The sequence below is a fragment of the Hoplias malabaricus genome, chromosome 10, assembly GCF_029633855.1.
Source record: "Hoplias malabaricus isolate fHopMal1 chromosome 10, fHopMal1.hap1, whole genome shotgun sequence".
Classification (NCBI taxonomy): Eukaryota; Metazoa; Chordata; class Actinopteri; order Characiformes; family Erythrinidae; genus Hoplias; species Hoplias malabaricus.
This window is the reverse complement of record NC_089809.1, coordinates 35,741,940-35,760,033: the sequence shown is the minus strand read 5'-3', so window position 1 is coordinate 35,760,033 and position 18,094 is coordinate 35,741,940. Positions and strand designations below refer to the sequence as shown.

Genomic DNA, 18,094 nt, shown 5'->3' with positions numbered 1-18,094 from the left:
CCCTTTAGACTGACATAATTATATGTCTAAAATGGTCAGATTTCATAATATTTTACGATATATGATGCTTTTTGGCATACATCATAATTACTATAATGTAGGTTCAGGTCAGATGTCATAAAGGTCTAGTGTAGGTGTCATGCAGCCTGATGAGGCCTGGTAACCTGCCAGTTACGCACTGGGAACAAATCCAAGTGCAATTCTGAGCAGGTTTTATGTAGCTTTCATAAGAATAACACTGCTCAAGAAAAAAAACAGCAAGATGAACTGCTGCTTGCAAAGCCCAATCAGGTGGATACATTAAGGATGAGCATTAAAGCAGTGAGGTAAGCAGAAACATACTGAACTATCCTTAGAGCCAGATACTCCAAGTTGCTTCTCAGACCTAGGTGAAGTGCAGCTGCAGAAAATATGACCTATCATTCTGTCACTATTGTCCTGAATTAAAATGAGCCTGCACTAGGCAGTAAAATATTAAAAACTACTAGTACAGCTATAATTAATATATAATTATTAATATATAATGATATCATTATATTTTGTAGTTGTATATACTTTGCAATAATTGTAAGAAAATAAACTTCAATAACGTGACATCGTTAAAGACTGGCCTGAATTATTTTGAATATAATTCTTATTTTTGTTCACCGAGGGTCTTTAACTGCGAATGCTAAAGACACACACACACACACACACACACACACACACACACACACACACACACACACACACACACACACACACAACAAAAAGATAGCAATGATAAATTATAAAATGATATACCATGCAGCATCTGTCTGCAGTTCCCTGAGTGATGCAACTTTGGGATATACCCTTCCACTGTGTCTGTCTAACAACGTAATGAGGTACATGCTGGAACTGAGCTAGGAAATGAAGAGCCCTGAGGTCTTACTCCTGGCTCTACTTGCAGGCATTCTTCAGGGTACACAAGCAAACATATTTCTAACACTGTTTACCTTCAGCTATCCACCTTCTTGTTAAGTACAGCCAGAGCATCATGCCTGGAAACAACTGCTGTCAATCAAACGAAGAAGATCACAGATGTTGTCTAAAGCCAAATTGATAGTGCATTAATAATTGATCATTTATTAACACATTTAAAACATTTGTTTTGTTCAAAAGAATTTCACAGGTTTTGCAACAAGTGAAATTTAGTACAACACACAGATAAACACTATTGTGTGGGATGTCCGTATTACAAAAGAGAGCAGTCATTCATTCATTATCTGTAAGCGCTTATCCAGTTCAGGGTCACGGTGGGTCCAGAGCCTACCTGGAATCATTGGGCGCAAGGCGTGTATACACCCTGGAGGAGGCGGCAGGCCTTCACAGGGCAACGCAGACACACACACATTCACTCACACCTACAGACACTTGAGTCGCCAATCTACCTACCAATGTGTGGTTTTGGACTGTGGGAGGAAACCGGAGCACCCGGAGGAAACCCACGCGGACACGGGGAGAACACACCAACTCCTCACAGCCCCTGGAGCTGTGTGACTGTGACACTAACCTGCTGCACCACCGTGCTGCCAAAGAGCACTCAGCAGTGATGAAATACAGTGCAGTCGTATAGTCAATGTGTATATATTTTTTAATATATAATTATAGTCAAAGCTCAAAAATAGTTGATTCTGGTACTCATCCAAGCAGCAATTAACTAAGCACGGGTCAGCAACATTACAATAATTCATCATCAATGCTATAAATTATAAAGACCATATAAGGAATATTAACAGCACTTAAAATACACTGTACAACTGCATTTTTCATAAGAAATAATGCATGAATAGATATGTATAATTAGTTTCTGTAAATGTCTCTGTAAAATCTCTAAAGAACTGCATAGTTTTTAAAAAATGTTTTAATTATGTGTACCTCAGAAAACCTAATGTCACACGTGTGTGTTATGATTAAGCGGTAAAGATGATGACGATAATGATGTTGTGCGTCATGAATATATTTTGTAACACAATGTTAGTAAACCTAACTTGAGTTTATCTAAAAGTATATGGTCACTATCTGACAAACCTTGTATCTAGAGAAAAATCAATATGATGATGTGATGGGCAGGGTATTGATGCTAAATTTGTGTTCCCCTACAGACTCAACTAAAGAGAGTATGACAGAATATAACAGAAATGGTGTCTGAAAGGGTGTTCTTATGCCATTGCACACTGTACTATTATTCACTGCCTGACACTGGTATTATAACAAGACTATACATATATCACATATATATAGTAAAGCCCACATTCGAACACTTTTGACTTATGGTGTCAAGACCCTTCTTCCAGCGGAAATTGATTATTTTTACTCAGAAAAGAGAGCTGGTTTAAGGGCGTGTTTTTCATTTTCTTTTGCCAAATTGGCAGACATATTCAGTAATTCACAGACACCTTCCAGACAGCCACATCAAGCACTTACGATCAGGGCTGCATCCCAGAGTAAATTAATACAGAATAATAAAGGGAGGAATGACTGAGATAGATGACTGTGGCATCCATTTGAGGAGAGAGAGGGGGGAGAAAGAGGGTGTGTGGGTGTGTGTGGGGGTTAGATGGGGATGGAGGGACACACTGAGATTAAGGGGCTGGGTGTAAGTGTTATTTTGGAGATATGGTTCTTCCTACAGTGCTGCTGATGACTGAGAGACTGTGTCTCTACCCACAGAGATCACTGATTGCAGGCAGGTTGATTTTCTTTTATTTTCCTCACTAAGAGGACATGCACAGTTAGAATGCATCAGAGGAAACATGGACAAGCAAAAGCAGAAAGAAACATTTACTTGTACATATGTGTATGTATTTGTATACACACACACACACACACACATTTGTGACAAAACCACAAAATATCTGCTGTGTACTTAAGAAAATGGGCAAACAGTTAATGCAATTAAGTGAGTCACAGGTAGGGGGCGCTGTGGGAGCTCACTGTCTGGAGATGTTACAGTCTGAAAACGGGTGGAGAATAACAAGCCTAGTAGCCCACCGCAGCTGTGAGTTTGGCGCTGAGCTTGGGTTAATTATGAAAACTATTATATTATATAACAAAATATTCAGAAGACATATGAGGCTTTATCCTCTAATTATGTGTTTTGAGCCTTAGTTCGCTGGACAGTTGTCTGCTGTGGTGTGCTAAACCAAGTGCCTGTTAGCGCTAGCTCTGCTTGTAAACAGAGTAGAACTAGGGTGACCAGACGTCCTCTTTTACCCGGACATGTCCTCTTTTTTAGACTTAAAAAAAATGTCTGGGCGGAATTTCACAAACGTCCGGGATTTTGTTTTTCTAGAGCTTACATAGAACTTCGAGAAGTTTCGTTCACAAACTAGTCCCGCCCTCCTCTACTCCATTTGGTTCGCTTGAGTGAGAAGGGGGCGTGGTGAAGTAGCCTAAAATCTTCTGATTGGACGGTCTGATTGTAGAGCTATCGTTATTGTTCAATAACCTTCTCCGTAAACATTTAATTGGTCAGTCTGCACGTCAGTAGTCATCCACCCCCCCCCAGAGACGTGTCCTCTTTTTCACCATCTCAGATCTGGTCACCCTAGTAGAACCGTCTTAGTTCGTTTATTTTTTATTTTTTACTTTTCTCTTCCTACAAAATGAGTCGCTGAAATTTGCTCTCTCAGAAACACCCGTGTTGGTTTGCATTGTCGGGCTGTGCTGAGATAGACTGCAGAGCGCAAACATTTATAAAATCATTCACTCGACTTTGTGCTCACAGATACAAGGCTCAGTGCAGCCACTCCTCCCCCTCCCCCCACTGTAATACCGTATGTCGGTAAGACAAATGTGGATACAGCCCATCCCTAGTCCTGACCATTGAAAGCAGGGTGAAATTGGAGTGATAAAGTATGCAGAGCAACAGATGTACTACAGTCTGTAATTATACAACTACAAAGTGCACTTATACGGTAAAGGGGGCTGATAAAATGGACGATGAGCGTAGAAACAAAGAGACCCATGTAATATTGGTTTTGGTTTATAAATTGATGTCTTTGTTTCTACAAAGTGCACTTTGTAGTTCTATAATTACTGATTAATTATAATAAAAGACTGCTGTGTGTCTTACACTGGTCAGGACCTCCACAGAGCCTGGTACCTGATACCTGAGATAACCTCTCTGTTTAATGAACAGATGACCCAGGTTAATACTCCTCTTCTTGTTTTGTGTTATGCATTATTTTTTCCTTTCAATTCATTTGATTGTTTGATGTGGATGTTTTTACGTGCTCATCCTATTGTGAGCAGTGTCTTTGCGTTATGAAAAATCACTTTATAAATGCCATATTTATTATTATTTTTATTATTATTATTAGATATGATGTGTTTGTTGGATCATTTTCAGCACTGCATGAAATAAGTGTGTGTGTGTGTGTGTGTGTGTGTGTGTGTATTAGAGGAGATTCTATACACCTTTGTGTCACTGCTAATAATCCACCAACTAAAAATATCCAACAAAAATGGATATTACAACCCCTGATAATGAACTAGAAGTTGAATAACACAAACTACACAGCATCAGATGAACTACTGCATCTACAGGGTGGGGCTACAATGTAGTTGGAGTGGACAGTGAGTGGGCACACTGTTTAAGATTCCATCAGCACGGCTGTGTCTGATTCACTCATAACAGCACAGTACCCACTACCACAGCACCAACATGTCAGTGTCACTAAAGAATGATTCATCAGCCAAATCATACCTGCTCTGTGGTGGTCCTGACCATTGAAGAACAGAGTGAAAAAAGCCTTACAGTGTGCTGAGAAACAGAATGTAGAAATTGTACCATTATTGTGGAGCTGATAAAACAAACAAAAAAAAGTCCTGGAAGAAGGAGGAGGTTTTAATATCACGACTGATCAATGTACATTTTGTGAAGAAGTATTTGGATTCTTCTGAACTCTCCAACAGTCCAAACAGTGAGGATATGTGTAACTAATTATTGATTTATTTAATTAATAGTGAATATAATTAGGTGAAATCAATAAGTAATGTACTATATTAAAATTAATCATCTTAACCTCATTAATAAAGATGAAATGTTTGTATCCTTTCCATCTTATAAAGCCTCCCAGTTCTCAGCCAGCGTGAATGTAGTGGGACAGGGAAATGATTAAATCACACTGGGTCTAACTGCACCATCTCGTTCCTACAGCACCAAGCCGCCCCTATTCACAACAACAATTAGCTCCTGATGAGACAGCAGAAGGGATATTGAATCCGGAGCTGAAGATTGTTGTTACTGCACTGAGTTGAACAAAATGAATGACCAAGAACAAACGCAGCACATGGACTGTTGCAAAGGGGCTTATTTTTATGCAAAGTTGTACACGTTTTCAGTATTTAAAAACGATAGAAATTTTCTAATGAGCATGAAAATACGCTTTTCAGGTTTCAAGAGACCCTTTAATCAGTGTACTTGTTAAAGTCTATTAAGGGACTTTATGAATTATAATGTAGCTGGGCTGAGGTGTCTAGTGTATCCACTGGGATTACTCAGTTGTGCATGTGTACACAGTGGATCCTTAGATTTATTCACTTCAGTGAAATGATATGGCTAAAGAATTCTCCATAGCTCTAAAAGCTCCCTATTCACAAAACACAGCAGAGTGCACGTCTTTGACCTATTTCCATGACACTCTTATACAAGCATGTATAGCGTGCAGTGCGTAACGGCGAGGCGCGAAAATGGGCTCCTTAGGGAGCCAGTGAGCATCCAGCTGTGGTTTTCTTCTCTTTGTTTCGCCTCCTCCTTCTGCTGAGGATGCGTAGTCAAACCCAACCGACTCCAGGGGCTTACCACTCCAAACACAAATGCTGTGATGTCTTATTCTCAGAAGTGTTAGATAAGTTCTGTGCAAATGAAACTAGGTTTAAGGTAAAGAGAAATGTTGACAAACTTTTTCAAGGATACAAAGTTCCAGACTAAGAGAACGCACAAGTTCCCGAACACAGGTTTCTTCAAACTGAGAAATAAAGTGTTTCAGACAGGGACAAATAAACAAGTTAATAAACAATGACAAATAATGTCAGAGACGGCGTAAACATTCCTTGTACTCTTATATTCTGACTTGGTGGATGTACATATGACATGACTAAAACAAAGCAATCAAATCAACTGGAATTAACGGAACATGGAAGATAGCCGCATAAACATGAATAACAGTTTTTAAATAAAGAATAATAGCTACTTCAAGCCACACAAATGTCATTATTGGGACTCTCGGGGACAAAAACGAAATGCATGCCCTTAAAGGGAGATTTATTTTACTGACTTTGGTCGATATCTACGTGCTTGAGCTCAAACTGAAGAATTCTTTCAATTCAATCAAGCCAAGGCATTTAGAAAATGGTTTAGATTCATTCATTCATTTATAACGTTAAATCCTTTTGGTCACATGGCGTTAAAGAGTACATTTGAAATGTGAATTAAGTTATTAAAGGAGACAAATTACACTAATTTTTCCATAAGTACAGTGGAACCTCGGTTAACGACCACAATCCGTTCCAGAAAGTTGGTTGTAATCCGAAATGTTCGCTATCCGAAATTATTTTTCCCATAAGAATGAAAGGAAATAGAAATAATAGGTTCCCAGCCCCTGGTGAGTCGTTAATAAGCGTTAAAGGTTATATAGGTATGTTTTTTTTTCAATGAGAACAGTTATAATTCAGTTCATAAAGAGTTAAATAAACATACTAACATTAAAGAAAGCATTTAAACGTAAGAAAATGTACCTTTTTGACTGCAATGTGATGGCGTGAGTGGATGGAGGTTTGGGGAGGAAGGGTGGAATTACTGCTTGGAAGGGGAATCCCCCTCCATGAGAACAACTGGATTGCGAATTCCGGGGTTACTTCCCTTTTCATGCCATATTCAGCCGCGATATCCAATACACGCATGCCCCGTTCAAACTTGGAAATACAGTGGAACCTCTACCTACGAACTTGATCCGTTCCGTGACCCGGTTCGTAAGTGGAAAAGTTCGTTTCTCGAGTCAATTTTCCCCATTTAAAATAATGGAAAAGCAATTAATATGTGTTCCAGCCCCCACCCCGAAAGTCACCCTTTTTGCACTAATATATGTTTACAACACTCTCAGATTGACTCTCACTATAAATGAGAGTTAAAACTCTCACTGTAAATAGTTCAAAGGCCTGTTTGGAATGGTTCAGAACGGCCAGTTTCAGCCACTGCTTTAAATGAGAATGAACCACAGCTCAGTTTAGAGCCCAGGAGTGACGAGCAGCTCTACCTTTTAGCCCTTTTCACTCGGTTCTCTTTCTTGTCCATTCTCGTTTTCTCCATATTTGATCAGTACTCTTATTTCTTCATGCTCGTTGTGTTTGTTTTGCTCCTTTTAACACAAAGCAGCACAAAGTCAGAACAACACGTTTTGTGTCCATCCATCAAAAACTGACCTGGTTGTTTTATTTCACAGTTTGTGGGTTGGCACAGATACACAATCTAATGTGCTAAGGCACTACAAAAGATTTTTTTCATAGTGTGTCCCCATTTTAAAAATGAAATTTGAACTGTGAATATATTTATTAAAATTTCTTGAGTAAAATTACTAAAATATCTAATTAGAAGATGATCTAAAGTATAACTGCTACAGCTCCAGATAATTGGCACAGTGTCTGTACCATCACTTACAAGGGAATCCCTTCCATCTGCTCCTGATCAATGACATTGCTGGGAGTCCTCCTAAATATAGCCGGCAAGTATGACGCACAAGTATCGCTGTGTAATACTATATCTATACACAGGACAGCATCAAGCAGTTATATGAAGAACTTGAACAGAAGGGGTCAAGATATTCCATGCTTTAATGCCAAGAAGGGCCTCTTTTTAGCCACGTAAACACAGCATTCTGAAAATGTCATGACACTTCACTTCTGTGAGGGAAGCTATCATCTTCCACTGTAAATAGCACAAACAAATGAGGCAATCCTAAGTACACTTCACGTTTTGCAATGTAGGAAGCCTGGTGAATCACAGGGAACCTTATTAATGACAGATTTGAAGTGGTAACAGTTCATTTTCAGCTAATACAGAAGTCTAACTGCAATGCAATTCTGTTTTTTGTGTACTTGGGATTTGACTGATATCTCAGCTTTGTGTGAAGAACTCTTCTCTTTGAAAAAGAATGTATCTAATATGTTTACTTCAAAAGATGCAAAATGCAAAGGCATTTCAAACCTCTCCAATGGATCAGCTGCCTGTGACATTTGTTTGCATTCAATCTGCAGCATTTTGATTGGAACCTACTCTTTACGCGAAGACTATGACTACGAAGGCTTGTACCTCATCTCCTGAAGAGGCATGAGGGAATGTAACTGCTGCGACTGTTCATTATTTTCAAGCATGTGATCGAGTGTGAGTGTTTGAGAAACGAGGCTCCACTAAGACATCCAGCACTCGAGTCTGCTGCCAATCCACACATGCAGTCGCCCCGCTAATACAAGAGCATGGCCTTGTGAAATTACTTTTATTGCTTTGGTGCACAGAATGACTGGCACCTAAAGCTTGCGCCTATTCAAACTTGTCACACTGCGTGGCCAAGGGTCCGCTGTTCTACCATGGCTTGTGTGTTCTTTACTCTATCACATCAACACTGTCATTAATCATGATTATAACTGATGAAGGCATGACGAAACACTGTAGGGTTGTGAGTCTCTAGAATGTATTTGACTGTGTTTGTATCAGCGTTGTCTTATACAAAGTCCACTGTTGTAAGATTATTTTCATTGCTAAGGAATCTGGCTCATGATCTTCATTTAAATTGTGAGATTCTTTATCAATGCATGCCTACAATGTATAGTGGGCACTTATTTTTAATAAGAGATGTGTATATTGAATTCCAAATAAATAATTACAAGCAAACAGCTTCATTGACTGCAATACTTAAAATACAAGTCTAAATTCTCTGCTTAGTATTCTAGCTCCCTACTGGTCAATACTTATTTTCTCCCAACTGATAGAACACACAGACCGAGCTCCTAAAAGTGTCTAAAAGTGTCTAAAAGTGTTAGAGCTTGAAATCAGCAGTTGGACCCTCTGCTGTTATTCTAGGAACCCTGATATATCTGAGTAAACTCTTGCTTTGCCTCAGTCCAAGTGAAAATGCACTCAAATCACTGTGTATACTGTGATATAAACATATGATTGAGAAAGCTATCAACAGTGAGAAATCACTGCATCCTGCATAAATATGAGCATATGTTTATGTAATAAGTGAGTTAGGCCTATTTAGACATTTCAATACTAAACACCATGTATCACCACATTTATCTCAATATTTGAAACTAGCAAAATAGCAGTGCCACATTTAAAAAAATAACTAAACTATGAGCATAGTGTTTTTGTTTGTTGGCTTCATTCAAGTTGGAGAATTAAATTCAGTTAATATGGACCAGCTGTGCTTCCTTGGACTTCCAGTACAGGGGGTCCTTGACTTACGACGTTGATCCGTTCCTACGTCACGTCATAAACCGATTTTCGGTGTAAGTCGGAACATACGTACATACTGTACGTAAATAACATACTGTAAGCACTTATCCTGTCCTAACACAGTAAACCAACCCCTACTGGCCACAAAGTGTTCAAAGTATCAAACAATCTTTTAGCCTTCTCCTGAATCACCATTTGGCTCACTGTGATACGCCGTTGATTTTGGTCTTCCAACCAAAGCACTAATAATCTTTCCATCTCAATAATAAGACCACTACGCTGTTTGGTTATCACTGTCAATTTCATAGGAGCAGATCCTTTCACATATTCAAGGATGCGACAGTCGAACGACTAAGTCCAAGCGACCAGCCAATGTTTGTCGCTGTTCCCCCCTTATCTAATCGCTTTATGATTATCCAATTTCACTTCCATGGTGATGGCTTTCCTCTCCTTCGATGCACTGCCATCAGAAGAGTCTGCCTTATGCTTGGGAGCCATAACGAAGGGCAAAAAGTTCACAAAATCAAACACACACTTGCACACGTGAGAGAGAACGACGTAGCAGCAAGCTAAAATGGCGTACAATGCGACTGGGGTGACGCCGTCCTCCTCGGTCCCGAGCCGCATAACCATGTATTCTTCCGCCGCGCACACCAAACACGAAGTTCACGTTACGACATTTACGATACAAAACCACTTAAGTCAAAACAAGGCTTTATACAGTAAATGGGAGATGTGTTGTAACCACGAAACATCGTAACTCGGGACTGACGTAACCCGAGGACCTCCTGTATAGTGAGAATTTAAACTAAACCACTGAGGAAAAACACTGGAAAACTACACATTTTAGAAGACTTTTCTAAACCTGTAGTTGACCAACAATGGTGAGGCACTGTCAATAGCAAATACATTATAAGAAAGTCCATTCATGCTAAAAACCAGCTCAGCTGGCTCCTCTAAACACGACATAGCAGCAGTTCTACTACAAGTTCCTCACTCCGTCACTGAGACTGTGCCCACCAATCCTCCAGAGAAAACTAATTCCAGCTGCTTGTATCTGTGATCTTGTACTTTACCCAAAGATCATGACCACAGGTGAGGATGGGGACATAGATCAACTGGTAAATTTGTACTTTTTTGTTCCCATGATCCATTTCAGCAACTACATTGCTGAAGACCCTGCACCTAACCTCTGGTCAATCTCACAGTCCCTCTTCCCATTAAACCTGTTCCTTCAGCCTTGTTGTGGTCTTGAGTCGTCTAATGACCTCCAGGGCTATGCTGTCGGGAGCTGTAGGCTTCCAATAGGGTCTCCCATGACAAACATGTCTGGAGTGACACAATCCACATCTGTCCAAAGAGGGTCACTGGGACCTATCCCTGAAGCCAGGCCTGGGCTTGGTGTCCAACAGCAAAGGCCTGGCTGCCCACATGACCTAGCCAGGCTTAGTCCAATAAGGCAACATGGCAGGACCATGTGGACCCACCACCGGCAAGGTCCAAAATAAGAGTGTGGTGCAAAGCCAATTGAGCACAGGGCAGGGACGAAGGCACATGGGATGTAACTCAGTCATTTACATAATGATCAAATTAACAGGAAATTGATATCACCTAGCAACAGACCATACACATAAATTATTTAGTACATAAAGTTTAAAAAAGCCACACGTGGCGAACAATGCTCAATTAATCTATGATGATATCAAAGCAGGCAAACCACAGCATTGGAATCCACAGTAGGCCATTAATGTGTTTTAATAGAACAGAGGCACTCTGGACCTTTGCTCATCGGTCAATGAGCAGCCAATGAGGAATGTCATCAACAAGTCAATGCTCCTCTCACAGGGCTTCGTGGCATTTATCACAGGAAACAAAGGCTGTGACTAGCTAGAGGCCATTTAATTCCCATACAGCTACTGTACAATGCTTAATGCCACATGCTGACCTCGTTCAGCTCAACTGGCATTTAAAGATGTGAATAAAATGACGACTTTCAAAATCATTACTGTTCTCAACACACCAAAAAAATGACCTTTTTTCAAAAAGAAGCCAACTGTATAATACAGGGGCCAACATTCCCAGATTTCATTCTTTCATTCATTATCTGTAATCGCTTATCCAATGCAGGGTTGCGGTGGGTCCAGAGCCTACCTTGAATCATTGGGCACAAGGCGGGAATACATCCCGGTGGGTTGTATGCGGGAATACATCCCGGATGTATTCACAGGGCAACACACACAGTCACACATTCACTCACACCTATGGACACTTTGGAGTCGCCAATCCACCTACCAATGTGTGTGTTTGGACTGTGGGAGGAAACCGGAGCACCTGGAGGAAACCCACACAGACACAGGGAGAACACACCAACTCCTCACAGATAGTCACCTGGAGCAGGAATCGAACCCACAACCTCCAGGCACCTGGAGCTGTGTGACTGCGACACCTACCTGCTGCACCACCATGCCGCCCGTTCCCAGATTTCAGAATTATTTAACTACAACTTTTAAAAATACTAATTAAAAAAAGCTCTAAAAATGTGTAGTAAAGACTTGTGTGTGTGCACGTTTCACAGTGCATCTTTTCCATATATTTTATGTTTATATTTTAAAAATGGGAAGTTTGATACTGTAAATGTCAGAACACAACTTCATTTTTATTTTCTATATACTTCCCGGTGATAATTTAAAAACTACACTTACATTTTCATGATGAATGAACCAATAACAAGCCAGAATGATTGAGATGAAAACCTATTAACATTCACATTAACTCTTACTTGTCTTCTAATGCTGTTACCTTTCAGAGCTATCAGGATTAGATCCAACACAAGACATATGTCAGTACTTTGATCTCTGGTCATATTATAGCATGGCATGTTCTGTTGGATACAATTTACTAAACATTTATATAAAATAACTATTTTGCCGGCCATTACATCATTATGTCAGCATTTAAAACACTTACCCACATCCCTAATATATAACCTACACATCTGGAGGACAACATTCTCAGACCAACAGTAATGATCTAGGATCAATTCCCTCTGGTTTATAAATCAAACCAAAACTGACACCAAATCGACCCTTTTAATGAGGGACAGCTGATACATTCAGGCTTCCAGGAGTGAGCAAGTAACTGCTCTGGAGGGCTTTTATACCATTGGCAATCGTGGTAACTATTACGGGAGATTTTTCAGTTAGGCTACACAGTCAGTATTAATTTTTAAGCAAGGGGTTTAGGAAAAAAATATAAAATAAAATAATAAATTGTACGGGGCGGCACGGTGGTGCATCAGGTAGTGTCGCAGTCACACGGCTCCAGGGACCTGGAGGTTGTGGGTTCGATTCCTACTCCGGGTGACTGTCTGTGAGGAGTTGGTGTGTTCTCCCCGTGTCCGCGTGGGTTTCCTCCGGGTGCTCCGGTTTCCTCCCACAGTCCAAAAACACACGTTGGTAGGTGGATTGGCGACTCAAAAGTGTCCGTGTGTGTGAGTGAATGTGTGAGTGTGTGTTGCCCTGTGAAGGACTGGCGCCCCCTCCAGGGTGTATTACCGCCTTGCGCCCAATGATTCCAGGTAGGCTCTGGACCCACAGCGACCCTGAACTGGATAAGGGTTACAGATAATGAATGAATGAATGAATAAATTGTACCCAACCTAATTTATCCGAGAGCCAGTACACACTGGGGTTAGTAATGTTAAACTAGGTAATAATTTATTTAATGAATTTCACAATTATTCTTTTGCTCATAAGAAGGGAAACACATGAAAAATATTCACAATTAAAACTTGCTTCTGCTTAAGAGAGATATCCACATTTTCCAATCACCATAAGTACAGTGTCCCCTAGGAGACATGAGCTGAATAAACCCATGCCACTATGAACAGTTCAGTAAAGTAATATTTCATTTCCAAAAGGCTTCAAGGCACATTGTTTGGATAATAGAAAATATATACTCTCCACTGCAGCTGAGCAGGCATTCCTGCCACCACAGCTCTCTGAAATTCATAATCGTCCTGTAATTTATGCGATAAACTAAGAGTAATATTCAGGTATGATGAGTCATTCCTGTAATGGAGCTTGGAGCTCTTATGGTTTGCTGGTAAATGAGGGGAGTCTGATTTATAATGGTGGATCAATACAGATTATTTGGCTTTTTGCAGAGCTCATGTTTCCAGGCCTGGGCTGAATGTCCTCAATGGAAAATCCCAGAGAGGGGGGGGGGATGCTTCCAGTCTTTACTGAACACCACTTTACTCCCCAAACCCATGTCCAAACAGGGAAAAGGAGCCATTCGGTATTACCAGACCAACACGGAGGTAAAACAAAAATAAAACCATAAACAGTCCCAGATAAGGCTAGAAATAATGTCTGACAGAAGATGTTTGTGCTGTGTTTTTCTAATCTTTCTGCATTTGTGAGGCAGTAGCATTTGCTGTGCTTAATCCTGCACTGTGGGGTTCAACAGATTAAACACCAGGCAAATAGGTTAAAGCCCAAAGCAGGACACACTGTCCCAAAGACAACCCCACCAACACAGTCCAGCTGTTTACACATGAGAGCTTCCACAAAGTTTACAACATTAGCGCGGTAAGTGTGATCAGAAACTTTCTGGAAGGAGTTCATTCTCCTGATGTGGATTCTAATGCAGTCATTGAGGTTGGACTTTGTGTGACATCAATGAGGATTTGACCCACATGCTTTTTCATAGCAGCTGTTACCAGTTTCAACATTTTACAGAACACTAGCAAAAACTCCACTGAACCTAAAGACCATGGCCCCACACCTGTTTAGCATTGCACCAAAACACTGAGCTCCAGTTTAAAAGACAGTTCAACAAACTGTGCTGTATCTGTTCATATCCAGGCAGGCTGCAAATGATAGCAGAATAACCGGCATGCTAACATTGGTTTGATTAAACAAAATACTACATCAGTCTGTTCCAAAAATATATGAACACAATTAGAGATAAGGCTGCAGCATACATTATTTGGAGGATTTGCATCTACTTTAGTGGAATGTGCAGGCTTTAGGGGTGGGGGCACTGAGAAAAACAGAGAGAAAAATCAGAGAGAGAGAGAAAGAGAACCTGTTTGACTGTGTAACCAAGCTGCATCGAAGCAGTGCAGTGCCATGCTAAACCACTGCTATAACCATTTTTGAATGTCAAAAGAACTTTTTAATGGCTCAACACACAAAGATAATTCACACAAAATTCCAGGACATATCCACCATGAGGCTGATTATATCTGCTCAATGTCATTTATTTTACTCAAATCTTGGATACACAGAGTTTGTTGCTAGCTCCTGTGAGTGACTTTATTTTGTGTGTGTGTGTGAGAGAGAGAGTGTACATTGGCAGTTCTTCCAATATCCTGAAGCCCTAATTAGAAGTCTATAGTGCTGCTCTATTGTAGAGTATGTTCACCAAAGGCGAGTGCTCGAATGTTTATTGTAGTGCAGTATTTCCAACTTCAATTGAATTTCACAGATTTCGACAAATGTTAAGTTTCACTAATGTCTCCAAATCCCATTACATTTTACAGATTTGTGCAAATTTGAATAAAATGCACTGATTTCTATCCATCTAACCCCTACTTAATTAGTCTCTAAAGAGTCTAAATCTATTTTCTGAGGAGACCACTTCAAATTCAAATCCCATTTCATTCAAAATACTGCTTTGTTCAACTTATTACCAATGAACGAGATTGATTTATAGATCAGCCTAGCTGACATGAAACAGACTGATTGTTCATATTTACCCCACATTATGAATTAATTTATGCAAGTTCCTGAAATGGAAAGTGTCTGGACAGCCTTCTGCAATGCCTCTGCTTCAATGTGCAATACAGCTGACAGAATAACGCATAGGTACTCACAGCAGTGGCCCATCCAGTATGTCCAGGTATAGTCCAGGCACGATGATGTGTCCAGGTGTGCAGCATGGTACATGTGAATAAACATTAAAAATGTAATAAGAAAACATCTGCATTTCTGTCTTATAACAAAAGAAATACACCACTATCGTTCTTAACAAAAGCTTTAAATCCTTCCAAAACCACCAGCGTAATACAGATCTATGGGCTACTCCACACAGACCTGTAGTTCTTGTTTAAATCACCACAAACATGACATGCTTTCGTGATTTCTATACAATACTGAATTTATCCATGCACTAAGGCTTTGAGCTGTTATCCCTGTGTACACTGTTTCAGTTCCATAGGCATTACACTGAAGAGTGAGGACAGTAACTGAACTCACGCATTAACCACAACACTGTAAGAGGAACTTGAAGGAGTGATGACCTCAACTTAAAGCAAATAAAGAACATGAAATGTTATATTGCAAAATTTAGAGCTGATACAAAAGTGTAGCTTGTGTAGTGAGACAAAATAAGCCACAGAAATAGGCAAACACACATTCCCTACTGCTGCCAATACGTTTAGAAGCGTTAATGCTCTCTGGACTGAAACACATACTGAAATACTAAACAGTGTTCCTGAGCTAATAAGAACTGACAAAACCACACAGATATTTCTGCTCTGAGAAGCTCCAGGCTGGATCACACAGAGCTGTGTTAATCTGTCCGGGCCAATAGTGAACCCCTCAGGTCTGAATAGCGCCATAACACATCTACGGGGGCTTGAATAAAAACAACACAGCAGAGCCGTTAATGAGACTCGGAAAACCCCGCAAAATAAAACGCAGAATGACAAGAACAAATAACACCGTCTGTTTCCGTTTATCTGAATCCCAACCAACAGGCACCCGTCGTAAAGAAACTGCAGGAAAGTCCTGTATTCGTGCTGTAAGTGAATGGCTAAGCTTGGACATCCAGTCACGGCAAAACCAAAAGGACAGATGTTACTCCCCCAGAGAAACAACGCTGAACCGTTGAGGCAGAAACACAAGGTTATTTCAACAGCTTCTTACCGTAACTTCTGGAAATTCAGTTTATTATGCTCCTGAAAACAGAGCAGTTCACAGTAGCGGTTGTCCCAAAAGCACAAAATTATCCAAGCAGCGTGGAAAGACCTGAAGTCTGTACTTGCAGACACGGTTCCACAGACGGACCCCTCTCACAACACAAGCAGCCCTTCGCTCGCACTGGACTGTGAAGGAAATCCGAGCCCCGCCCACCGACAGGCCACGCCCGCTTATTAAAATATGGCAGCCCATAGTACAACCCGATTGGCTAACGTCAATGTCAAACAAAATAAATTATCTCTCAAACACAGAACATGGAACGAGTGATATGGCCGTTGTCTGATATGCGCTCATATTAATGACACAGTAATATGCTGCCAGTTATATATAAAAAAGCCTGTTTAGTGGAATATATATATATATATCACAAATCCCCCTAGGGACACTGAGACTGGGTATTGAGCCATTTAACTCATCTGTGACAGTTAACAGACACACACTAGGGACATTGAGCACACTGCCTGGGAATCAGCAGGGGTTTAAGTTCTTCGCTGAAGGGCACCACAACTCTGGATATTGCAAGATGAAAAAGAGCTGGTCCTTCACTGAGCAAACACATCAAATATGAGACCGGGGAAGACAGAGAACCAAGCAAAACTGGCTAAAAACTCATGTTGTGGTTAATATTGGCTCATTCTCATTTGAAGAACAGTTGCTGAAACCAGTCCTTCTGGAGAGGGCTGTTTAGACGGTGGGAGATCAGTGCTGTGTTTTATGATCTTTGTGGTATTAGACCCAAACATGTCACAAATGTTTCATTAAGACCCCCAGAGAACTGGGTTACCTTGTGGGAAATGGGTATGTTATATTAAATTAAATTTTAAATTCAATTAATGTTCCATAAACAGCTAAATATATCAAACCACACACATCCATCCATCCATTATCTGTAATCGCTTAATTCAGAGTCACGCGTCCAGAGCCTACCTGGAATCATTGGACGCAAGGTGGGATTACACCCTGGAGGGGGCGCCAGTCCTTCACAGGGCAACACACACACACTCACACCTACTGTCACTTTTGAGTCGCCAATCAACCTACCAACGTGTGTTTTTGGACTGTGGGAGGAAACCGGAGCACCACGCAGACACAGGGAGAACACACCAAACTCCTCACAGACAGTCACCCAGAGTGGGAATCGAACCAACAACCTCCAGGTCCCTGGAGCTGTGTGACACTACCTGCTGCACCACTGTGCCGCCCCCAAACCACACACATGTATGCGCTATTATGTAAATGTTATTATGGCACCATAATGCTTTTCTTTTCCAGTAACTTGAGCTTGAGTATCAGCCAATGCTGATCCAACTACTAAGCTTTCAGATAAACTGCTTCAATTTTCTAAGCACTTCACTTAAGATGAACATCTAATAGTAGTCTATTACATCTAAGCTATTCAAAACACTCCACCATCTCACAGGGAAAAAATACACAGCTAACAACACCACATCGCACTGAAAAACTTGATACATGACTTCTGCTGTATCATGATTATAATAAGGAATGTGATATAAATATGCTGTATGCACTTATCAGCTACAAATTAACATTCTTCTAAGTAGAAACATGAGCAGTCATCTATATAAAAAAGTAACTATAAGTAAATAAACACTGGCCCAGGTGA

General features: G+C 40.5%; 1 protein-coding gene across 3 annotated transcripts in view; it reads right to left on the bottom strand.

The window, feature by feature from the left end:
* epb41l3a (erythrocyte membrane protein band 4.1-like 3a) overlaps positions 1 to 16,579 on the bottom strand; it is a 95,349-nt gene extending 78,770 nt beyond the window's left edge. For all 3 annotated transcript variants that reach the window (XM_066682218.1, XM_066682215.1, XM_066682217.1), the window contains exon 1: positions 16,417 to 16,579. The gene's annotated coding sequence lies outside the window, so the exon portion shown is untranslated. The remainder of the gene's footprint in view (positions 1 to 16,416) is intronic.
* Between the last annotated feature and the right edge of the window lie 1,515 nt (positions 16,580 to 18,094).